The 24,879-nt window shown below is 42.2% G+C and overlaps 1 protein-coding gene across 1 annotated transcript in view; it reads left to right on the forward strand.

Moving 5' to 3' along the window:
• Positions 1 to 4,172: 4,172 nt before the first annotated feature.
• Positions 4,173 to 24,879, forward strand: part of NRK (Nik related kinase) — an 86,743-nt gene continuing 66,036 nt past the window's right edge. Inside the window, exon 1 of the mRNA XM_018070722.3 lies at positions 4,173 to 4,237. The gene's annotated coding sequence lies outside the window, so the exon portion shown is untranslated. The remainder of the gene's footprint in view (positions 4,238 to 24,879) is intronic.

A 24,879-nucleotide genomic window follows, 5' to 3' on the forward strand; every position in this document is an offset into this window, starting at 1 on the left:
CTGCGCTGCCCGGCCGGGAGCGCTTCACCGGAGAGGCGCGTTCCCCTGCCAGGGTAATAAATAATTCCTGCTGACGTTCCTAAAGGTGTTGAGAATGCTGTGGAGAGAAAACGACTGAGGAATTAGGATCTTCTGGAAGGAAGTGTGTGCGTGGGGGTTTGCCTTTTTTTGGTCGAGGTTTAGGTTTTTTTATTTTTGTTCTCCCAAAGCTAAAAAAGCCAGCATTCACCTAGTTTGCTATGAGTTTTTATGGTTATCCTCTTGTGTTTTGGGGTTTTTACTGTAATCCAAACTTTGGCCACGTTAAAAGCCATGCTGTCAGTGCTTCATATTCACAGACAGGGAATACGATGCCCCCGAGTTCCACTTTGCCTTTTTACATAGAAGCTGACCACCTAGCAACCCTTCCAACCCAGGCAGGAGCACTCTCAACAGAAGAAGAGGGAAGAGTTCAATTGTGGCAAAAAGTAGTCATCCCCAGACAGTGAAACCAAAGCAGCTACTTTCTAAAAATATCAGGAAAAAAAAAAAGAGGGCTGGGAGAAGCCTTTGCAATAATCACATGGCGAGGAGGGTGTTCCAGACCAGAGGCAAAAAGAGGAAAGGCAGCAGGGACAGTAAAGTTTGTGAGAATGGCAAAAGGCTTCTGGCTAGGCAAGCAGAAGTTTAACCTGGCTCTGCTCAGGGGTGTGAGGCAAAGTAATGGAACTTCTTCTTTAGAGCTTTAACAGATGAATCTCATCTCCTTAAATAAGTAAGAAAATCATGTAAGTTTGAAAAAGAGTAATGCTGCAAGGCAGACAACAGGCTTTGTGTCATAACTGTCTGATTTAGAACCTCTGAAGGCTGAGAGCATTGCAGGTTTCAGCCTCAACAGGAGAAGGGACAAATGGCTCCTTTTGGAGGAAATTTTTTAAGCACTCAGCAGCCTTAGTTTGGGGTTTGTGCTTCATGGGAAATGAGAGGCAGGTGATGCTGAGCTGTGGAAATTATTTAAATACAGGTGCCTTACTTTTGCCTTGTCTGAGGTGTTCCTGGGCCCAGTGGGAGCTGCTTGGTGCTGTCCTGCTCTCACCAGCTGCAGGGAGGTATGACTGTGATTGGCGTAATTTTCAAAGTGCATGAGCTGGCATTGCTCCTCTACAAATGGGTGCTTGTCAGGGCTGGAAAGAAGGGGGGGTGTAGTTTCCTAATGTTGCTGGAGCATCTTGCTGGGGTGTTCTGCAGGGCTAAAAAGCCGCTGAACTCTGCATTACATGCTGAGGTGCAGAGGTCCTGTAGAACAACTTGTGCTTCAAACTCCTTTATCTTCTTTAGCTGCAGAGATGTGGAAAGCACAAGTTGATCAAGCTCTTGCTGTTTGTGTTGCTTTTCATTCTGCTGCGGGGAGGAGATGGATGTGGCCTGGGTGCCTCTGGGTCAGCAGTCTTGCTATTGCCTCCTGAGTGCTCTGCAGATGACTTACAGGAAAGCAAGGCGGCCACCATATGGTACAATGTATTGTGGTAATTAACCTTAAAGTGATGAATGTTCAGGCCAGGATTTTGGCATCTGCCAAAGGGAACCTAGCAATTTGGCAGGTGCTGGCTGGTGAAGGGTTAGCTGGACCATGGGGCTTAAATGGTAGCTGAGAGGAAGCACTATATCAAAGATGATACCTAACTCCAAGATAATTAAGAAGTTGGCCCATTGTGAAAAATGCCAGCATTTGCTGTGTAGTATCCAAGCAAACAAGGGCAATCCAAGGACCAAAGTCAGAGCCCATATTAATATCCTTTATGACTCTTAACAAGGCTTGGTTCACTATGGTGTCCTGATTAAAACAAGAGAGATGGCCAAGTATTTTGGCTGCACTCAGAACTGAGGTAGCTTGAGATCTTAATGCTCAATTGGCTAGCAAGGGCATGGTAGGATTTTCACTGTATTAAAGTTGATGCTAATATTTATTTAGATAATTGTTTGAGTTTTTCCTAGAGTGTCAGCAACCATTAGAAGCAAACTATTAGGATGCTAAGTCAGAATGAAATTGATTGGAGGGGGAAAGAGAAGCTGATTTTGAGGCACCTTAGATTACCATATTTGCATAATAAATAAGCTTAGAGAAGAAGAGTGAGGACAGAGCAGACATTTAAGTGAGAGGGACAGTTGCAAACTTGGAGTTTAAAATGCAATTTAGGTTCCTCTGGGTTTCTGTGCACTGTGGGCACTTCTCAATTCAGCAGTGCTGCTTTCTGCAGGGAAGGTGGGGAAATGGGGTGCTGCTTGTGCTTCCCACAGAGTACAGTAGATATTGTGCATGGAAGGCCTTGTCTGGAAGAGTTCCTCAAAGAGCTGCTCTGAGTTTCGCTGCACAGACCACGTGCAACCCACAGCACAGTTCTGTGGGGAGGTTCCACATGAAGCACAGGTTTGTACCACCCACCTGTTGCTTTAGAGGTAGCGATGGATTATTTGCTGACTTTTGCTCCAATGAAGCAAAGTCTATGGCTCATTTATGTCCAGACTAGAAAAAGAAAATTGAAGAAAGGAGAAGAAAGCAAAGCGCTTCACAGAGATCTGTGTCGTAGGCTTTCTTATGCCTATGCCCAACTCCATATGCAAGGGTTCCCACTGATTTTGTTTAGTGTGAGGGCTTTTGGAATTGAGGGTTGAGTCTAGAAGGCCATGCCTTACTAACTTGTTTTAAAAATAAGAGACAGAATAGATCTTGATCTGGTTTATGCATTGCTTTTTAAAAAAGTCTTGTGAGGTTGACAGTCCTGGAAGTATAAGATTAAAACTCGTTTAACTTAAAGGTAAAACCAACTGAACTCATTAGTACTTTCAGCTGTGGAAATCTGGGCTCTGTTGCACTGAAAGCTATTGCCATTTATCATTACAGTTGTGCCAGTAAAGGCAAAATCTGCTCAGAAAAAAAAGCCTGTATGTTTCCACTGGGATTTTGTTGAGGTAAACGTTTCCCTATCAGATATGAAGAAAGTATTACTTATATTAAAAGATGAACATATAAATGGAGTGGAGAAGTAGCTGGATACCTTTAAAAAAGGATTTTTTGTGACCAGGGTCACTGAAATTGTACTTCTGAGATTGTTTTTCTGTATCACATTCCTCAGCAGTACCAGTAAGCATCAACTGACATGACAGATTGCTGAAACAGATGTGGTAAAACTGACACACGGAGTTAATAATATTTTATATAAATCTCTCAATGATACCATAGCAAGAAGTGAGTGGACTGATAAATGGCTTAGCCAGAAACGAAGAAACTGGTCTCTTGAGTTCTTAATGGTTTTATATAAATCTCTGAGTGAGTTTTAACTGAAGCACCAGATTTTTTTAATGTGCTCAGTCATGCAGGAGCAAACATTGCCCGTGCCTTGCAACAAGATAGTCTGCCTGTATCTGAGGGGCTGCAGCATCTCATTGTTGGAGGAGGACATCTGCTGCAGGGGTTGGTTTTTGAGCAACTGATGCTATACTAGGAGGGTGGAAGTTGGTTCATGTGTAATGGTGCACTGATCATCTGACTTCATGAATCTTTTATGTAAATTAACAGCAATCTAGTTTGGGTTCGAAGCCAAGAGGTCAATACTTGAGTCAAGTTCACTTTGTTATGTTTGCAGAGCAGGATGGTTGAGCGTTCTCAGCCTGCCTGTAGTGTTATGGTTGCCTGGGATGGTGCATTTCCCTTCTGTAAGGTAACGGGGCTCAGATGTTTTATGTAGTAATTCTTTCAAGTCTCTAGTTTAGGTTTTTTCCTTTGTTACACAAAAGGTAAGTGTTTCATGGCAGAGGATAGCATCTTAGCCTCCAGGCTAGCTCAGTGTGGGACGGCTTAGGAAGCCTGGAGGTTTTTCCTTATTCTACTACTAAACTGAGTCAGCAGTTGAATTCTTGTATTTTCACACACCTTCATTTATTTGTTGTATCTGCTGTATTGCCATGCAAATCTTCACTGAGTTATTTTGTGTATGGAGTTTTGAGCAACTTGACTGAAAACTTTAATATTAATGCATTTCTTATACTGTGGTTTGGCAATTTCCCCTTCAGTTTGTAATTCAGATCATTAGGAGATATACCACAGACGTTTCATTTTGATTGTGTACAATTTCTCTCCTATATGAAGTGATTGCTTTAATGCAAATAATGTTGTTTCTTCTGCTTTTTGCAGGATCCTGCGGGAATATTTGAACTGGTGCAGGTTGTTGGAAATGGAACATATGGACAAGTCTATAAGGTTTGGATGGATCTTTAAATTATGATGCAGTTCTTTATAAAGCTGTATTTCCTGAGGCAGAATGAGCACTATTTAAGAAGATGGACAATATTGTTCCAGTAATAGCCTGGTTTATCTTGCTGTCTTTTTTCTGTGTAATGCAAAATGTTGTCACCTATGAAACTCTGTGCCCCTTCCTTCTGTCCTGTTTTCATGTCTCTCTGCTGCTGCAGGTCACATAAGTGTGTTGGCTTTTGTACTGACTTCCCTATGCCCTGTGTTTTTTTCTGTCCTGCAGTTATTTTCTCATTTTCAAAATTATTAAATAGGTGTCTGGCACAAATTCACATCAGTGATGGCTGAATTTGGCCTGGACTGAGTGGAGCTCAAGACTCAAACAGCAGTGCTCTTCAAGATGCGTCAATTAACTTTGCCCTGCAAGCAGGCAGTGGTGTCTTTGATTTCCATCATTATTGTGTTTGCTGGGATATCAAAGCAGAGCCCCCAGTCCAGAGACTACAGCAGTTAATGTTGTTTGCCATAACATAGTGCTGTGTACACTGTGCAGTGCACACCTTCCTTTAGTTGTAAGAACTAGCCTAGAAGTGTTCTTTCAGTGTGAAGCCTTCCCTGAAAAGGTGAAATAGATGTGATTAAATAGGGAACTGAGTCTGTGTTGTTCCCATTTGGAGAATGAAGACAGAGGAAGAAAAAGCCCGTGCTGCTGAACCCTTGGAGGTACACCAGAAGAGTAGTGGCACTGGAGTGAGCTGTCTGGTCTTGCTTCTCCCTCAGGTCCCACTGCTGATAAATCCCTGTGTGGCAAGTCCCAGTGTTGGTGCAGGCTCTTCGTGCTTTGATCCCTACTGCAAGAGGAATGCAGAAGGGGCCCTGGTGTAGCAATGCAGGACAGTTCTTTCTCCAGTGCCTTTGCACTGAGTACATGCTACACTTTGGTGTCCATCCTCTGGTGGCAGATCTGCTGTAATTGCATTTTGCTTTCCCTTTCAAGCTATGGATACTCTTTCAAAATGTTTTACAGATACTCTGGAAATGTTTTACAGAAGCAGTTCTGGGAAGTTTGTGTTTTCCCATACTACCCTTTTTTTTTTTATGTCAGAAGCAAGATCTTTCTCATTTCTCTGCAGTGGCCAAGTCTTTGTTGTTTCTGAGGTTGTCATTCAGATACTGAATTTACTAAATTAAAAATAGAGGCTTGGGGGTTCATATGGACAGATTAGAAGCCAGGAAACATTCAGAGGTGCTGCTGTCAGTGCAATCACAATTTTCTGTCTGTAAAAAGATCCCAGAGCTCCTGAAGTTCTGTGAAATAGTTGCCTTTCTTTTTGTATCTGGATTTATTTTATATTGGGAAAGAAAAATTTCAGTCTAGTCATATTTTAAGGATGTTGAGAGTGAATCAGCTGCTTAATCATAGCAGAAACAGGAAGGAGCAACATAGTTTGCTTCTCTGCTGCAGAAGAAAATATTTTGAGCTGTCGTGTAGCTCACTAGAATGTTAGTTGCCAAAATGTGTAAGAAATATTGACAATGACAATTCAAAATTGCACCTAAAGGCTGCTCTCCACTGAGCATGCAAGAGACCAGGGTCTGACAGCTCTGGGAAATGAGCGATTTGAGTCTTGGCTCATTCTGCACTTGGACTGGCTGGAACATTTAAGCAAGGCACTGAGAGAAAGGGTGTAACAAGGCTGGGGGCTTTGAGGGGGAGCTTTGTGCACATGCATCATGCACTGGAGGCATGGTGGACTGTGTAGCCCTGGCTCCATGCAAGCACACCCATAACTAAGGCTTTGCTCCTGTAAATATGTGTGATCACTGAATGTGGGGTGTTCTGTCGAGGCTTGCTGAGGGGATGGAGCTGCTCTTTGCAGGAGGATGGCAGTGAGCTGTGCAGTTGAAGAAGACAGATGATGACAGCTGAGCTGAACAGGTACAAAAAGCATACTCCACACTGCTGGCAGTCTCTGTTGTGAACAGTTTTCATGCAGTCCAAAGCTCCAGTGTGTTTGGAAATCCTCCTGCAGAAGATGCTGATTTGAATGTGCTCAGGTGGTATCTTGCTTCGTGGTATCTCCCTAGTGCTGGCCTTGCAACCAGAGCAAATGTCTGTTTTCTCTGAAGGAGAACAGCTGCAGTGGAACAACTGCTTCTGCAATGGCCATGAGAAGTTGGGCTGTGATATTCACTTTTCTTTTTCACTTCTGTGTAGTATGTCATCTGATCTATATAATGGATCTGATAGATTGAAGGGATGGAATTTTGGGATAATTTTGTAGTTTGTCTATTATAGGCTTGTGATCATAAATAAGTTATAAAGTAATCTCTGTTATCCACATACCATACTTATATCATTAGAGCATGTTTTGTTTCTTTCTCTGGAGGTGTCAGAATCTTCCATATGTTCAGACACGATGCATAGAAGTTTGCACATAATCAAAGAAAAACTTATTTCAGGCTAAATAAACTATGTCCAGAATTACTAAATTACTTTGTTGGCTGTGAAGATGATTCATATTTTAATATATGCAGCTCCATAAAAGTGAAAATAAAATTTTGAGGATTCATCATTAGATTTGGAAAACAATGTTTAGCAGTTTTATTGAAGGAGAGTATTACTCATACTGAATTATTCCAGACCAGTTCCAGTTCAGTGTCTTTTAAAATTAAATGGAAGAGGTATAGATTGTACACATGATAATGTTAGAGCTGTGTAGGAATGTTGTAAAGTTGGAATTTGCATATAATAGTTGACTAAAAGCGAGAAGGTTTTTTGACAACTTATGAAGTAGTAGGATGTAAATATGCCAGTACTGGCAACTTCAGCCTTTTGTAAAGTATGAATTAGATATTAAAAAAATCAGGTGGTACCCAGAAGTCATGAGACTTAGGCTTCGTTACCTCTTGAAATGACAGAGCTAACCATCATCTAGTGAGGTTTTTTTAGAGCTGCTGATCATTAAGGACCTTAAGACAGGGCAGAGCAAAGTGTTGGTGTCATCTGGGAGGAAGTGAGATGGCTGAAGGTGTTACCTGCCAGTTCTTGGGATCTGCTTCCTCCCTGGAAGTTCCAGTTGCCTTGGAACTCTGTCTCACAGGCTGCCTGGGGAACCTTGAAATGGCTGTTGTTTGGGATGGCAGCAAAGCTGCAGAAAACTATCTAGGGGATTTATAAACACCTTTTTTTTATTATTTCCTAGTAGTTGCTACTATTGTGACATGGTGTGATGTTAAAGCAGGAACCTTTGAAAGCATCGTGAAGCTAACGCCCCTGGCTGTGTGGGCTGCTCTTAGTGTGCTTTTGGGGTTATCTTGCAGTGTAGGGTGTGGCTGTTGAGACCTGGCACTGTTGTCATTTGAGTAATTCTTTGCCTGCTCCCGTTACCCCCAGAAGTTTAACTGTATGGATGCCTTGTTTTCTTCCCATGGTTGGACTCTGTGGGTTTGAAGCACTGGATAGTGAATGTGCATCACCCTTAATGTAGAATAGTTGTATCTTGGTCTGTTCTTGTGCATTTACTAATAACTGAACTGTAAGTTTGAGGGAAATGAAATATTTTTTTCGAAGATTTCAGCTGTTAGTTTCATATTCTTTGATCAGAGGTGTGTCTTCTGTAGGGGCCTGTTAATGCATTTTCTGTCTTACGATTTTCAAGGCAAGGTCATCTTTCTACTGTTAAAGGGGGAAAGAGAGACATGGAGCCAGTTGAGGTGGTTGCCATTTTTGAAGTGTTTAGGTCACGCAATTCCTCTTGAGCTCTGGAAGAGGCTGTGATAGTCTGAGTTTATAGCTGCTTTGTTTTTTAAGTTATCAAGATAAAGAGGAATTGCTGCTAATCCTACTCATTCAGCCATACTCTGAGAGTCGTCTTCCTTCTAAAAAAGTTTTCATGGGCCAGATGAGGTCAGCAACAGCATCTGTGCAATCTACTTGCTTTCTGGTTTCAAGAGGCACCTGACTGGGGCTTTTGTCTTCCTTTGTTTTAATGATGTGGATTAGCCCTCTCCTGGGCTCAGCATTTTGAGTGGCCTAGGGATGGAGAGGTCAGTGTCTCTGGATAGTTCCAGGGGCTGATGTTTTTTGGCATATGATCTTGCAGGCTGACGATAAACCCTGACAGATTTGCAGCTGCTGTGTGTTCAAAACAGTTGTATTTTTAAGGGAGTCTGAGGGCACAGAGAACTTGAGAGAGGTGCTCTGGTTTGGGACTGTGAGAGTCTAAGGGGAAAATGTGGTTTCCCAGTAATGATGAAGCACTGATGAAGAGGCAGTGCTGTTGCTGAGGCTTAGCAAGGGTGGAAGCAACCCTGCCTTCTTGTAGTGCCTCTGCACAGCTAATATTTTTATTTCTATGCAGTCACATCAGAATTTGTGTACAAAAAGGAAGCAGGTCTGAGTAAGGAAGTGTATGGGATTTTGGTTAGGGTTTTTTTTGAACACAGCTGCTTCTTGGCGTTGAATTGTTCTTCAATTGCTGACATGAGTTATCAGTTACTTTGCTGTTCAGGTACAGTGGCAGGAGTGTAGTGAAGCATAAATGTGACTTTTCAGTTTATCCTAAACAATTTGAAAGTCTGCTAAGTTCTTCATAATTCATTTCATTGAATGACTGGCTGAAATACTTGAGACCAAGTTGGGAGTGGCGAGGGGAAGCAACATGTTTTTTTTGAGGCTGGGTACTGCCTGGAAAGAATCACTGGACCGTGCTAAGTTATGAAGTGTTGTAGTCTGTGGACTTTATTGAAAACCTTAATTGATGGTAACACCTCAGGCAGCGACTGGAAGCATAAATGTAAGAAACTTTACAGTTATGTTCAATGTAATCCAGATGGTGACATGTGTATAAGATGAAAATTTCAAAACTGTCCCTTCTGTGGGTGGGTCAGGAGTAACCACCTTCAGAAGTTTGTGTCTCAGGGTTGAAATGCAATTTCAGAGTCTCTGAACCACTGCAAAGACGTTAAATATGTCATGTAATCTTGGGTTATTTTGTTATCGTTTGTGGTCAGTTACAGTTTTCAAGCCAATCATAGTCTTCAAAGCACTGAGATTTTGATGAGTCAAGTTAGGAAATCAGTTGTACTATATAGAAATGACAAAATTCTACTTTCTGTTTCACTACCAGTTGATACAAGTGCTTGTTCATCTATCCATTTTCTTTATTTGAGGTTTTAGTAGCATAGCTGATTATCTTGTCCACATGAAAAACTAGTTAATTACAGTAGGCAGCAGTGTATAAAGACATATTGCCACAGTGTAGAGGATGGAGTCAACAACTTATTGGGCAGATCCTTGGTTCACCAGTGCAAGCAAATAATTGAGATGTTCTGCTACTTCTGGCAACAGGGATCTCTTTCAGGAATAAGTCTGAGCTTAATATGTGCTGCTGCCATTGTAATAAAATGCTCTGAAACGCTGTGGTGCTTATGAACAAATTGCCTTGAAAACTGAAGCGTGCATGGCTGTAATACCATTAATACACTGGAGAGATGTGAGTTGGCATTTCAGTGCTTAACTTCTTCAGGCCTCTGATTTTTAATAACACCCGTGAAGTGTGCATATTGCTAGGTGTGTTTCTTCCTCTTCTCTAAGTTGTCTGCAGCTCTGAAATACACTCTCATAAAGGTCTCCTTAATGCTTCCACACCACCGTTTTCCTTTTCCTTCCCCATCAAGAAGGAATGTGGAGTTGGCAGTGCACTCGTGATGCAAGGAAGGCAAACCATGCCTTGGACTGTGTCAGCAAGAGCACAGCAAGCAAATCAGGGGTTGTGATTATTTCCTCTGCTCTTGTTAGGCCACACCTGGAATGCAGTGTCCCATCTTTGCTCTCCCAGTTCCAGGGAGACTTTGGGAAACAGAGAGGATGAAACAAAGGGCCACTAAAACATTTAGAGGGTTGAAGAAGGAAAGGCTGAAGGAAATGGACTTTTTCGACCGAGGGAAGAGAAGGCCAGGGACAGTTTAGTTAGTCTTCAAATGCTTCAATGATGGTTTGTACAGAAGATGCACAGGACTAATGTGGGTTGCTCAAGAGAAATTCCATTTGGATGTAAAAAAAAAATTCTGTACTGTGAGAACAAGTCACAATTGAAATAAGTTTCCTAAGGTGGTGGTGGAGTCACCTTTGTTGGAAACATCAAAGACTCTTAGACATTGTCTTGGGTTAACCTAAATTAAGGCCCTGCTTTCAACAGAAGGTGAGACTGTATGTTCCCAGAGGTCTTCTCCAATCTTGATTTGAGTACAAGACATGAATCTCAGTGGAGAGAACACACCTACTGGATTGTGAATGATTAACTTGGAGGATAGAAAAAAAAAGTAGGGGAAATTACTTTTATTGAGATATATATATAAAATAAGTAGTATATGGTGTGTATTCAGTCATCAGAGCCAGGAGCATTTTAGTGCTGGGGTTTTTTGGCGTTTGGGTTGTTTTCTTTTTTCTAAATCTTGGCTTCCCTGCTTATTTGCATGGCAGTGCCAAACTGTGTTCAGTACTGGAATTTAAAATAATGGATCATACATGCGAAATTAATTAGCAAATTGTGAAGTCCTGGTTCTAGTTAGTGAATATTTCAGAGGAACTCAATTAAGATTCTTAAGAGTGAGACTAGTTTATCAAAAATAGAAGAGTAAGGATGTGAGAAAACCTCTCAGCTGTGGAGTGCCTCTATACAATAAAGGCTCTGACTGAACAGAGCACTGTACAATAATTAGATGTGCCATATCAGCCATTAGAGAGTAGTAAAATACTTGCAAATAATTTGTTGGCAGGCCTAGTGCTTGCAGCTCCTCCATGTTTTGGACCTGAAAGTCCATATGGGAGACTACAAAGCATTTTCATCCTAAACTGCTGGCATTTTGAGCTCACGTTGCATAACACCTCAGATTTTGGCACTGGGTCATGCTATTTTGAAGGTAAGGGAACATGCTAAAAATGCACTGGTGATAATGTGAGTACAGTAGGAAATAGTTCAAGCTCTTAATTCCCTGCCCAAGCACTTTGCTGTGCTTGAAGCACCTCACTAGTGACATTGATTTCAGTACTCCTGAGTGCTCAGTACCATCCAGAATCGTGCCAGCTGAAGATACACATCAGAGTGACCAGAGCATCACGTGTCTGAGTTTGCAGTATATATATTGTGACCCTGTTCTGAAGGAAGAGTTTTATCTCTGTGTTGAGCATGGTCTCCAGTACTCCTGTACCAGTAGTGCTTTGTTACAGGTGTCACTGGAAGATCCAGCAGCAGAAATGTTGGTCCACAGAGAGGCAAATTCTCCCACTGAGGTCTGTTTTCCATGGGTTGGATGTCATGCAGCATTTCCAGCATGCCCAGACCTGTGATTGTGCACAGTGGGACTGCTCACTTTAGCTCCTGTTTCACTTCAGCAACTTGAGCTCTGAAGTCTCCTGCTAAGGTGTCTGCTGCACTGGCACTGTGACCGTGAGCTCAGGCTTGGTTGAACTCTGTCCTACCTCTGACTTTCCCCCTTTCACCTTTTTCTGTTTGCCTCAGTACTTGATCAGTCTCTCTGGTGGGTTTTTCTCCTTCAGGTAGAAAGGATGCTGCTTGAACTGCAGAATGCATCTGTAGTTCATTTTGCCCTCAGTTATGTATCTTCACTGCAGAGTTGAGCTTGCATTAACTCCTCTCAGTCAGCCTGGCTGTGTGAGAGCAAGCATGCCATGAAATAACACTGTAAGAGCAGCTGTTGAGCTGCAGCTGTAGAGAGGTAATTTTTACTCTGGGAGCAGTTAAAAGCACTACTGTGCTTTTGCCAGAAATGTTTTGTGTGTCCTCAGTACTTGAGCTTAAGGCAGTGCTTGGGATAGGACTGGAGCAAGCTGGTGGCAGCAGCCAGCCCTTTGTTCAGTGTTGCTTTTCTGAAGCAAACAGAAGTAAATAGTATTGAAGATTTGGCTTTGTTTGTTATTTGGATGAAGTTGTGAGCCTGGTAACTTGTCCTGCAAACGACGTACTGATTTATGGCTGATTGAAGGTTGCACAGAAGTCTGCCAAGTCAGACTGTTGGTGCTGGGGATGAGGAGTGCTGGAACAAGAAGGGTGTTCCTTGAGCAGTAAGCTCAGATGCAAGTCAGCTCCTTGTCCCATCATAATGAAGTTTCCATTAAGTGGTTTGCAATTCTATTGCATCCAGTTTCTATTGGATCGTAGTCTGTTTGATTGGATTGGATTTCTACTGGATTCTAATCCAATTTCTATTGTAAAATTCATAAATGTGATAAAATTATGCATCTCCTGTCTGATATTCAGCTGTTCTCAGGCTGCTGGCCAGCGGTAATTTTCTTGGCCTGTGCAGACCTGTGAATATGGATACTGGGAATAAAATTCAAGAAGAAACTATTTTTCAGCTGTTTGCAGTATACTTTATTATTTTTCAAAGCCCTTGTGTGTTATAAGTCTGCCCTTGTAACTTACTGACTTTGTGGGATTCCCGAAAGGTTTTCAAGATTTGCTTTAGAAGCATCTTTTCAAAGGTCGTTTCTTTCCCATCCCCTTCTTCTTCCCCATGAAAATATGAAGTTTTAGTAACTTTTGACATCTTAAGAGAGCAAGCAATCCAGAAGACACACTTTGTAGCAAACTGTGACCTTTTCAGTGTCCTGCACAAATAATGTTATTAGTTCCTGTGTAACAGCTGGCATGTGATCTGTGGCAGTGCCTTTAGGTGCTCCTGGCACATAAGAAATACGCTTTTTCATGAAGGTAGGAGAGGGGGTGGGCAGCTATGGCTCAAGGGATCTTGCTACTCTTCGTTCCTCTGCTTCTTGTCATTGCTAAAAAACACGTGAATTTGCTGGAAATGGAGCTGTCCTGAGGAGTGTAGCTGTGAAAATGGAGCCAGCCCTTGTTTTTGTAAAGCATCTTAGGGTTCTGGTTGAGAGGAATCAGTGTGCTTATGGAGGTGATTTGTGAGAATTGGTTAGCAGCCACTTACTGAACAACATGCTGTTTGCAAACAGTTTCACTTGAATCCAAACATGAGTTCAACAGAACCCTTAGTGGGAAAGTTTCAAGAAATTAGTTGGCTTTCATTTTCAAACTTTGCTTTAGAAACATCAAAACAGTGCATTTAATTTGCTTCATTGGAACATGCATTTCAGTTTAGCAGGATGTTTAATATTTCATAGATTGTCTTTAGTACTGCATACTTGGGGGAAAAAGTACTATCATTCTGAAATAATTTGGCATTAACAAACAAAATAAATGTGAGTAATAATGTGAGTTCTTCTGACTTTCCATTCTGTGAGGAGTGTTTACCACCAAAAGTGAGACCGATTGGAAACTACTGACATTTTGTTGATGTTTACTGATTACTGGAATTTACTAAATTCTGTTTTCCGAATGTGCAGTTGCTACATCTGATATCAACTTTTTTAATGCAATTTTTTCTTATATCTCTTTTGTTAGAAGTGTAAACATTTAGAGGAAAAGGGCATAAGAGAAATGTGTGATGGCCTTCTGAAAGGAAAATTCCTCAAGTTCAGTAAAATATAGAGATATTTCTTCTTTATTATGCTGAATTTTAGCATGGCTTTTTCCCAGTATTTAAAAGTAACAAAAGAGTAACTAGCTTACTGATTATCTCTGCTGTAGTAGATTTGTCTACTTCTGTTTTACTCTTGGCTTTAAACCTGTGAACAATTATACTAAAATATGCAACAAAACCAACATAAAATAAATATGCATATGACTTAGATAATGGATTCTCAAATGTATTATTTATACAGATTGTTCATAATGTTGTCTTTTTATATGGAAAAAGGAAAGAGCTAGCAAAAAATGTTTTTGCTTTAATATTTGCTTTTTGTAGTCTAGCATGAAATATTTATCATAACAGGCTTCTTGCAAACATTCTGCCCCCAGAAGCCAAATCATATCAGTAGATATCTGATTGCCCTTTATTAGTAAAAGTCAGGTATTGTGAGCCAGCATAACCCTCCTGCTTTGAAAATCAGATTACTGTGGTGGAGTCTTCCAGTTTTCCCTGTGTGTGCATTTTGACCTGCAGAAGAGGACAGGCAGTGCCGGTACATGATTGGGGTGCACCAGACCATTCGTCCTGTGGGATCCCTTTCTGATGGAGGGTGATTTGTTTCCAGAGACATTAGAATACATTTTGTCATCTCTCCCAGTGGAAGGGGGCCAGCTTTTGCAGGCAGGCACATTAGCAGTTGGGGCACAGGGTGTGCCCAGTGAACCCAGCAGTTGGGAATCCTGGGATGGCTTGGACATCGTGGAAGGGGTACGTGCCAGTGAGTGTGGTGCACTCAGGGCACACTGGGCTTTTTGTGCATGTGCAGATCAGCCTAAGTAGGTCTGACATTTCCCAAATGCGTTGAGCCCCCGGCTCACATGCTGCTGGGTAGGTGTGCACGTGCACAGGGCACAGCAGATTGCTGGATGCCCAGTTGGGATGGTTTCCTTGGCAGAAAAAGAGGTTGCACGTGGAGAAGCTGCATGTGTTGTAGCGTGCTCTCCATAAGTATGCCTGAAAATGAAGAAAGGATGAAAGAATAAGGAGGTGCACTAACTTTCCTTTCTTCTGGACACTTGAGAGTTTTTAGTCAGAACTGTTTTGAATAGAGGAAATTGCAAAACAAAGGCTGGAAACTCAGGTCCCAGATCCCACAGGTTGGAGAATAAAGGTTAGGATTTGGGATTCACCCTCTCTTCCTTTCTTTGCATTATGTTTGTCTCTAGGTACCCACCTGATGGAAGACTTTGCATGGCCTGTATCCATGGCTTGCATTGATGGAGTTAAGAGTATTTTCGTGTTGGCGCAGGAATCAGCACACACAGACACTGCATGAATGATCAGGTTTCTTCCTGTGTTTGCAAAGCACCAAGTGCATTCGTGAAGCTGTTCAAATAGTCACAGCAAGTTCCTGGTCAGGCTGTATAACATCATTTGGCTTCTGGCGTCTGCCAAAGTCTCAGTTCTCTGATGAGGAGTGAAAGAAAATCACCTTATCAGCCCTGGATGATGGTCGAGGCCTGTGTGGCACTTGCCCTGTCATGCAGATGGGGTTTGAATGTTGTAGTGAGTACATTAAATACAACCTGGCTGTCTGAGCTTTTGTGGTTGCTGTATCCTGCATTCTTTACATTACTGAGTTCTGGCAGGCCACTCCCTTTTGATGTTGTTAATATTAAAATAGTTTATTTGTTCTACAAAGGTATCCTTCTAGTCCAACTCTGACAGCCTTGACTGGGAGGCTCCAGGCACCTCTGCTGCCCTTGTGGTGGAGTCAGTGCTGAGCTGGACCAGGGCTGGACAGGGATTGTAGGTTCCCACTGGAGTTTGGGATGGAGATGACACTATGAAATGTGGTTCTTAGTGGTGTGTAAATGCTGCCTGGATTTCAGGATGGGTTGTTCCTTCAGATTAGGGGAGCATATGCCAGCAGTGGGTTTTCTTTCCTTTCTGTCTTCCTTTATTGCCAAGTAAGTAGCATGAACATCATCAGACAGTGCCCTATTGTCTAAGCTGTTCACTGTCAATAGCCATTGCGTGATATGAAAAGTCCCCAGAGACTTTATGATGCATTTTCATTCCCAGGAATCTTCTCATAAAATTGGGAGCATGACCAGAAGGAGAAATGGGGAAGCTGCTGCCTCTGCATTTTTCCTCACCCCAGGGCAGGCTGCTGACTGTGCAATTCTCCAGGAGAATTCTGTTCAGGAGTTGGTTGTGATCTGATAAACCACGCCTGGCTCATGTCCTGTCTGCCAAGGAGGACATCCATGTTTGTGCATCAGTGCTGCCTGAAGGACCCTTGGTTAGCAAGCAGTGTTTGCAGTACATGAGACCACTCAGAGGGCTTTGCATCTTAATTTTTTTTATTATTATTATTCCCCCCTGTACTGTGTTTGCCATCAGTGCAGCCATGCATTTCTGCAGATGTGCTTCTGAGGTCTCACAGTTCCAGCTCGTGTGCTCTGGACTGGGTCTGTGGATGCTGGTGTTGGTCTGTGACAGGGTGTGTGCCTGAACCCAGTGGTGAAGCAGAACCACAGCTCTCATGAGGTTTGACATAAAATAGTTTCTTACATTACTATTCTTTTTTTCTCTTTTTTTTTTTTTTTTTTTTTTTTTTTTTTTTTTGGTGAAAACAAAAGGAAGCTTCAGCAGGTAGGAGGTTGTTATCTTACCACAGAAGCATGTTCTCACTTACTGGTACAGTAAGGGCAAAACCACAAGCTGGACCCACCCCTGGCTATGTGCAGCATTTGCTGTCCCAATTAGTGATAAAACCCATGTTCTTATTGAATCCTGATACATATGAATATTAAACTTACTCCAGTCAGCTTTTTGATCAGTCTTAATTGCTGACTTTTCTAAAACAAATTCTTTCAAAAAGAAGAAAAACCTAGTGACAGAAATAGACAAAAATTTCAAAAAAACTCAGCATTTGTCTCCTCCTTCTATTAAAGACACTGTGAAAGTGTGTAGACAGAGATGGACTTATGCAAAAGATGAGCATTTTGGAAAATGATGTCCAGTATCAGTGAAAAGGAAATGAGGAACAAACCTGATTCAGGCCAGTGAGCATGTCCACACTTAACAAAATTGAGCTGGAAATACATTTCTAATTAAACTGGGTCAAACTGCGTGCAAACCAGGTCTTTAAAAATAATTATTTGAAACCTCATTTTTTCCAGTCCTTTGCACATGATGTCATTTGTTTGACCTACTCAAAGTAGATGTAAAATGCTAACAGTGGCATGATGGTGCTTTATGCTCACCCTGCACTCATTTGATTACAGAGTAAATGACAAATCCAAATCGTTGCAGGGGAGCCAGTCCCTAAAGGTGACTCAGTGACTAATTTCAGAACACCTTCTTATTAGGTAATTGTTTTTCTGTAACCCTTCTGTTACTGAATGTAGTTTCTTGCAGAAACGTGTCAAAAATACGTATCTTCTGTAAGCCTGAGTGGTGCAAAGATGAAAACACTTTTGTAAGGGTAATGTTAAGAGTAGAGGAAAGAAACCTGTAAGTGCTGATGAAAGATGGCTTTGTTTATCAAGGTAAATTGTTTAAACTTCTTGGGTTTTGAGGAAGAATTAAGTGGTGAAACTAATAAAATGCAGTTACTTGCTAATTTGTCCTTTTTGTGTCCTCCACATCTGACCCCAGCAGTCCCAATTGCTTTGTTGAGTCCTTTTATGTAGCACACACACCCGTGGCCCCCGTTTAGTCCTTCCCCACCCTTCTGATGTGGCACAGCAGCTGCTGCCTATGGCTGTCTGTGCCCTTTGAGCACAATCCTGCCCTGTTTTCTTAAGAAACGTGGCTTCTGTCTTTGATAATGGAGGAAGGCTTGCAATTCCCTGCAATCCTATTTCCCCCCTGAACCCAAGGGTTCAGAAACTAGAAGGCAATGCAAAGCACTTGGGAGTTGGGTTTTCTGGTATGGTGTTTTCATATGCTCTTTCATTTATTTATTTTTTTAAGAGAGTTTTGTTTTAAATAGAGACCTAGTTATTTAAATTTCTGTTATTTAAATATGTTCACTGGCATTGCTGTAGAGTTTTAGCTGACCCTGCAAAATTTTTCTCTGATGCGTAATACCAGATTTATCCTAAGGAGCAGTGAGCTCTTGGTGGTGTATTTTGGCATCTGGATGTGGATGACGGAATATGTAAAAGGAAGTTCTTCTAAAACTTGTGGATGGTTAAACTTTTTGAGTAAATTTTATAGTGACTACAGCTAGAACATGTTAAAAGCAGAGATACTAGTTTTTAAAGCTTATATTATATATGTAAACCAGGAAGCTGCTGGCATTAGCTGGATGCCTTGTGGAATCTTTAGGTTTGTTTGCTGTTTTGTTTTGTTCTTTCTTGACAGCTGCTTTGTGATGTGATGCAGCTGGTTGCACAGCCTATTGCCATTACAAGGTAAAGGAAGCAGATAGGGTTCAGACCTTGGAAAATGAGAACTGGGTTTGAGACTGAGTCACAAGAAGGGTTCTGGTGCAGGTTCATTCATACCTGAGGTACCCTGGGCTGAGTCAGGGGATTTCAGTTTTGCAGTTTTGAATATTTCTATATATGTTTCTGTGCCTGTAGTTTTGTCCATAGTACTTTGAGCCCCATTGCATTTGGTGTTGAACAAGTTCAGAGATGCCATTGCTGCCTGGGAAAGCTTCATGTGACACACCAGCTGACAAATCCTGAATGAGAGTGATCCAATCAAATCTATATGCCTGCCAATGTGAATGTATGTGTCATCAGCCTGTGCTGGGGGCTCTGTCTTTGTTTTACCTCCCACCCCCAGTTTACTATGTAGGGCATTACTTTGTCTTACGCTGTACAAAATGAACTTGGGTTGTTTAAACAGGGTGAGACAGAGATGAGAGTTTCAAAATCTGGTAAAGCTGTTCAGTGGTTAATTGCAGGAAAGTCTTGGTACCTCCTGCGACCAGTTCTTCCAGTGATTCGCTGCTGGTTTTGCTTCATCTGAGCTGGTAATTATTCTGGTCTGCATTGCTTAAGGCTCTGTGGTTCTTCAGCTGTGATGTGTTTAGCCATTTTCTTGAAATTTTTCTTCCTCTCTAGAGTTTACTGTTCATTTCTCTCCTGCTGTGATTGACTTCGATCCCTACAAGTAATACAGAAAGTCAGAAGATACAGCATTGAACAGTAACTGCTTGTGGCTGTTGAGGAACTATTACTGCGCATCTGACCTACAGCTGGCTTGAGAGGAGAATCTTTGCCAGCCAGGCTTCTGCTGTTTAAAGCTGATTAGGTCAGTTTAGAAAAAAATAACACCAAGGCTCTTCATGAATTCAGTTTTTTTTCTTTAGGAAAGTGAACTTGGAAGTCCTGCTCCATTTTAACTTTGTTAGGAAAGCAAGGTATTGTAAGAATAATTAGAAGGGTAGTCTGGTTTCATTTTGGAGACCAAGTTAACACTGAAAGCCTTTCCAAACACTTAAGTAATTTTCCCTTGAGTTTTGTGGACCATCTGGCCAATAGGATTTTGGAAGGAAATGGGAATTGACTGCTGCTGCGAGATCAGTGCCATGTACTTCATCTCTTACAGAGATCATTCAGAAATCTGGAGGCTGATGTATTTTCTCACAGACTAATTGTGTCCATTAACTCTCTTAATTTTTGGAGAGGATTCATCAAATAGAGCCAAAGGAAAAGGCACTGAGAGTAAATACTCTTTTTTCCTCAGTTAAATGCTCTGTGAAGACTTTTGTATATGTGCAAAAAATATGATCTTTTCCTAGGCAAACCACAGATCTTCTGACTTGACAGTGATAGTCAGCAGAGTTTTTGATTTCAGGATTCACCTCAGGTGAACAGAGTTACAGGGAGGGTATTGGCCATGAAACACTGAAGGAAAGACTCCGAGAGCCTGAGTTAGGGTTGGGCTGTCCTGTGCTGTGTGTACTGTCTCACACAGTCGTCTGCAGAAATGTAGACCTGCATGGTATTGCAATCTGTGTGAGAAAAGCACCAGCAGAACTGGAATGAAAAAGTAAATCACCTCTAAGGTGGTTGTAGCTCTGTCATCGTCTAGGCTGTAACTTGTAGTCCGAGCTGTATACCCTGCCTGCCTCAAAGACTTTTTAAAAAACCCAAGAACACAGTTTTAACCTTTGCAGAACCTTGTCTGTGTTCTGCATTATATAAAAGAGAAAATTCAACTGTGTTACATTGTTCACAAAAATGAAGGATTTTTAAAAATTCAGTGCTATAATTGCTGAGAGCTTATTGTGCACACAAGGTTATGTTTACGTGGTATAGAAGGCTAATAAAGCCCTTCTTCATTAGCATGAGTCTGGGAAGGCTGCATTACTGAAAAAGTTAACAGATGACTCTCATAACATGAGATTTGTAATTGCTGTGTGCAGCTTGACCTTCAGAGCTTTGTAGCAATGGTGAGCCAAAAAACCTCCCTTTGAGGGATTCCTGCTCTGAAAGTCCGGCCACCCATCAGCTGACCTCCAGCAGTCCAGCCCTGACTTCCTTTCAGCAGGACGGGGCTGGCAGGACACATTTAACTGCTTGTGACTTCATCCAGCAGAATTGTGCTGTGTGCAGGTTTTCTGTAGTGCCCTGTATTTCTGCAAACGGAGGCATATGAGTCAGGCAGTGAAAATTCACTGGGGTGGAGGGCTTTGTACCTCTTCCCAGACTTAGCTTCTTGACAACCCATGTCGTGCAGAATGAGAGCCTTCCAAAGGCTGAGGCTTTTCCGAAGTTGTTTTTTTTTTCTGGATGAATAGACTTTCGTTGCAGTGGACCTTTGCAGTGGTAAATCATCGCTGAGCTCCCCAGGTGCTGAGCGGGACTGGCTCTGGGCCAGGGCTGTTCCAACCCTCCTGCCCGCAGCAATGGGACCTGCAGGGCTGTAAACACCCCCCATTCCCATGGCCCCACATTCCCACTGCCATGTGCTGGGCAGCCTGGGTCCCTGCTGCTGGTGGCTGCCTGCAGACCCACCAGCCCAGCATGTCCAAGGCAGAACACCCGCTGGAAGAGGAAAGCCTCTGTGTCCCCTGGCAGGGGGAGCAAGCTGTGATGGGGTGTCTGAAGCTGGAAACTCAACAGTGTTTCAGCAGATGTGAGGAGGTGTGACAAATGCCAAAGCCCAGGATGAATAGCAAGGCTGTTAAAGCTGCTACTTGTGCAAATACTGAAATTTAGGCTCAGTGAAAGCAGGTTTTATAGCCCAATAAATGGGGTGTGAGGAAAATGGGATAACCGCACAACTTGCTTGTCAGACCTCTCCTCCCGTTCACTGTGCTGCTGTCTGAGTTACTTTCTTGACCCATGTATGGCCCCAAAATGTTGCTTTTCTTTACTTGTTGGCAGCAGCTCCCACTCAGGGGCCTTACAGTTCCCTCTAAACTCAAGCACCTGGATGACTTTTGAATAGAAGAGAGCTGGAGTTTCAGTGTTTGTTGTCACCTCAGACACTCCTGAAGTGTCTCCAGGTACAGATTGGACCAAAGTTGGTGGGTCCTTCACCAGGAGCAGCTATGCCTCTGGTAATCCTGTGTATCCCCAGCCAGGCTGACCCTGAGCACAGCAGTGGTGGCAGCCTGAAGGTTGTTTTTCTGAGGTGCCTGATGCACTGTGTGCTGCAGCTCTCGATTTCCTGCTGTCACCCACCACGACCTACCCTGGGTTTACCTGCCCCAGGAGAAATGTTCCTGCATTTCCTTCTTGCACATTGTTGACATTGTTCAGGAACTTTAAATAGCAGTTGAATATCTAAAGCATCAAGTTTGCATGTTAGCTGAGTAAGGAGAAGCCACAGGAATGAGTACTTCCCTCCAAATGAGTATGGAGCTGGCAGATTACATAGGATATTCTGCTGCAGACACCACCCTTTTCAAATAAGTAGAGGACAAACCTCTTCATATTATGACTAGCATGGTATTTTCAAAGGGCTTAGTGCTTTGCTTGATCTTGCTGATCATCATGTGAATGATCTGTTTGGGAGCAGGTTTCAACATCCCAAAAGATTAGTCTCTAGTCCAGTCTCATACAAGTATGCAGTATCCTTGAGTGGTTCATGTTTTGCATGAGGATGGTAATCTCTGATCAACTGAACATACTGATATTGCAAAAAGATGTAGATACTCAAATATGTGTTTGTGAAAGAGCTTGAATTTGCTCCTTTGTTTCATTTTCTTTTCCCACTGGTCTGCAGTCAGACATAGACAAACATTAGGCAAAGCAAACAATCTGCGTTTCCACTTGTACAATAGGAGGAAATAGGAACTGAAAGGATAAAAAAAAAAAAAACTGGACAGAAAAACTGCTTCTGGTGCCTCTCAGGTTTTACAGTTCATGAGGGTTGTGGTACAGACCCTTTCAGTGGGGATAAAAAAACCTGTCCTTTTCCTCCAGAAATCGAGGTGGTTTGATCTGGTACCTTTGAAATGACCCTTATCCATCCCTCCCTTCTAGACAATGCGGACGTGGGTAGAATTTTAAGTGACTGGCAGAAGTAGTATTTTCTAATCTCTTCTCTTGGCTAACGTGTTGCTATTTTAGTGTATGGGAAGTCCTCCTATACCACTGCCAACTTCGTTAATCTCTGTAGTGTTATGAGTTACAGATATTTCTGTTTGTTTAAGCATGCAATACAAATAGGGGCCCTGAGAGAAATTCCTGACTCTTTTTTTCCAATCTTACCACTGAAACATCTTAAACTTCATTTAAAAAAAAAAATTGTAAAAATATTTTCCCTTTGAGTGAGTGCACAATAGTTTCTCACTTCTGAGATGAGGGGGGAGAGGTACACAACGGGAGGGATAGAATGGTTTATCAACATAGAAATAGAGCAGTGGTGTTTTCTAGGAAATGAATTTGTTTTTCACTAAATATTCAAGTAATTTTTGCTCTATAAATTTGATAACCTTTACAAAATTATCCTTGTTTTTTAGTTTGGGATGCAGTGTAACATTTTGATTATATTTTTAATAATTTTTCATTTCATTATAAGTAGTATATGTCCTTACTGTTTCTTCATTAATGTAACAGGCTTTGTCTTAGAGTGCACTGAGTGTTATTAATTATCTTTAAATTTATTTTTTTTTAAATCTACATGCAGACAGGGTAGAGTTTACTGTTGATGTTTTGCAACCCAAGTTCTAGAGTATGTGAATTAACATTTTACATCATAGTATGGTCTATACTGAAAGTGGTAAATTTGAGCTAACTTCTTTGAACATAACTAATCATAAAGTAAAAACAACATAAACCTTGAAGAGCATGTCTTGATTATCTACAGTGTATTAATATTTCTGTTGTTCATCAGCAGCGGACAAGGGTGATGATATTTTGTAGTGTTTAGGTGTTTTAGATGATATTTTGTAGTTTTGTAGTGTTTTGCCTTCCCTATTACGAGACATCTCGGGTCAGTTCTGAAGGCACTGTTAAGATGGACTTAGTCAGACAGTCCTGTTTCATCCTGAGGGATTGGATGGACAATACTAGTTTTGGATTGTCTGAGAACAAGGAAGGACCTTTGTGTTGGGAACGGTGATCTCAGGAGCTCATGCTCTTCCTCTCACTAGCACAGAGTTGATGGCAGCAAAGGTATCCAGAGGGTGTTAAAAGAGGACAGGGAAGAGGAAATGCAACATTTGGTTATGCTGCCCAAGTGGTTTTTGGTGAGACCTAGGACTGTCTGGAAATTGTGTGCCAGATGTGAGGGTGAAAGGGGAAATGTGTTGCATCCACATGGTCAGCATTTAGGCAGCACAGCTGGGTTGTGGTTTTACAGAAGTCCCTGCATCCTGCACTGCTGGCATAAAAGCAGCCACTTACAAGGAAAGGAGGCTGTGCTCCAGCTGGGAAGTGGAGCTGAGGAGCTACCCTAAAGGTGACCTGGAACAGCTTCCAAAATTTCAGCATCTGCCAGTATCACAAAGAAGAAAAGAAATTCTCTAGGGGAATACAACTCTTTGATTTACAGCCCTGAAAAAAAACAGACATCCAGAGATGATGTGACAGAAGTGCCACCAAAACTTTATAATGTCAATCACACTAGGCTTTCTGCAGCCTGAGTTGTGTGATTAAAGGATGAAGCTGTAATCAAAATGATAGCTTCATTACCACCTGGTTGGTGTCCTGAGCTCTTCATGGGGGGGTTAGGAAAAAAAGAAAAAGACTTTCTGAAACTGGCGCTAATCTGTCCAAAGCTGATGTGGGTTGGGGTGTGTTGGGGGTTTTGTGTTTTTGTTTGTTTGTTTTTGTTGTTGTTGTTTGTTGGGGTTTTTTTTAAACTATCAGAATTGACCTGAATTACATGTTATAGTCTACAATGAAACAGATAATTCCTGAAATCCAGCACTAGAATTCAGCTAACAACTGGCCCTTAACTCCACCTCGAGCCATTAACTAACAAAAAACAAGCAATAAGCTCCCAAACTCACAATTAGTTCTTCCTTGGAATTTATTCCTGTCCCCTTTCAAGGGGATCATCTCATGTGGTACCGGTTGCTGAGTTGAGGATTATGGATTGCTCTTGCTGATAGAGCTCTCCTATAAATTGTCTTCTTGGGTGACACTTACAAGCACCAAGACACTACACCCCAGGTGTGCAAGCCTTGACCACTTATTTACATTGTCAAGACCGTGAAGGACAGCAGTATGTCTGGGTGAGCAGCCTTATGCTGTAAAACAGCAGCTGTGTCTTTAAACTGCAGCATAGGAGCAGCACATCTGTAGGTTTTATGTTCTTGGGATTCTCCTGCTGTGCTGACCCACTGGGGAGCACACTGCAGCTCCATGGGAGGCTGGCCTTGCCTGCCTGCAGTGTGAACAGGCAAAGCTTGTGTTCCCAGTCTGGCACGGGGGCCGGTGATGGCAAACACTGCTCTTCTCTTCTAAAGAACTGGGTCTTAGTAGAAAAGCCCTGTGTAGGTGGAAAGGGAAACAGAAGGACCATGACTTTGTTAAGGTCATGTGGAATAGGACACAGGGCTTCCTGGATCCCTGTGCAGAGCATTGTTCACTCAGTTCATAATCTCTTAAAGGCTTTTCTTGTATTACCAGGATGGAAAGGGTGGAGAGGAGAGGGGCGAAAGGGTGGGGTCGGGTCCCACAGGACACAGCAGGCTGAGCTGGCAGTCTACC

The sequence above is a fragment of the Manacus vitellinus genome, unplaced genomic scaffold, assembly GCF_001715985.3.
Source record: "Manacus vitellinus isolate BGI_N305 unplaced genomic scaffold, ASM171598v3 scaffold_19_pilon, whole genome shotgun sequence".
In the NCBI taxonomy this organism is placed as follows: domain Eukaryota; kingdom Metazoa; phylum Chordata; class Aves; order Passeriformes; family Pipridae; genus Manacus; species Manacus vitellinus.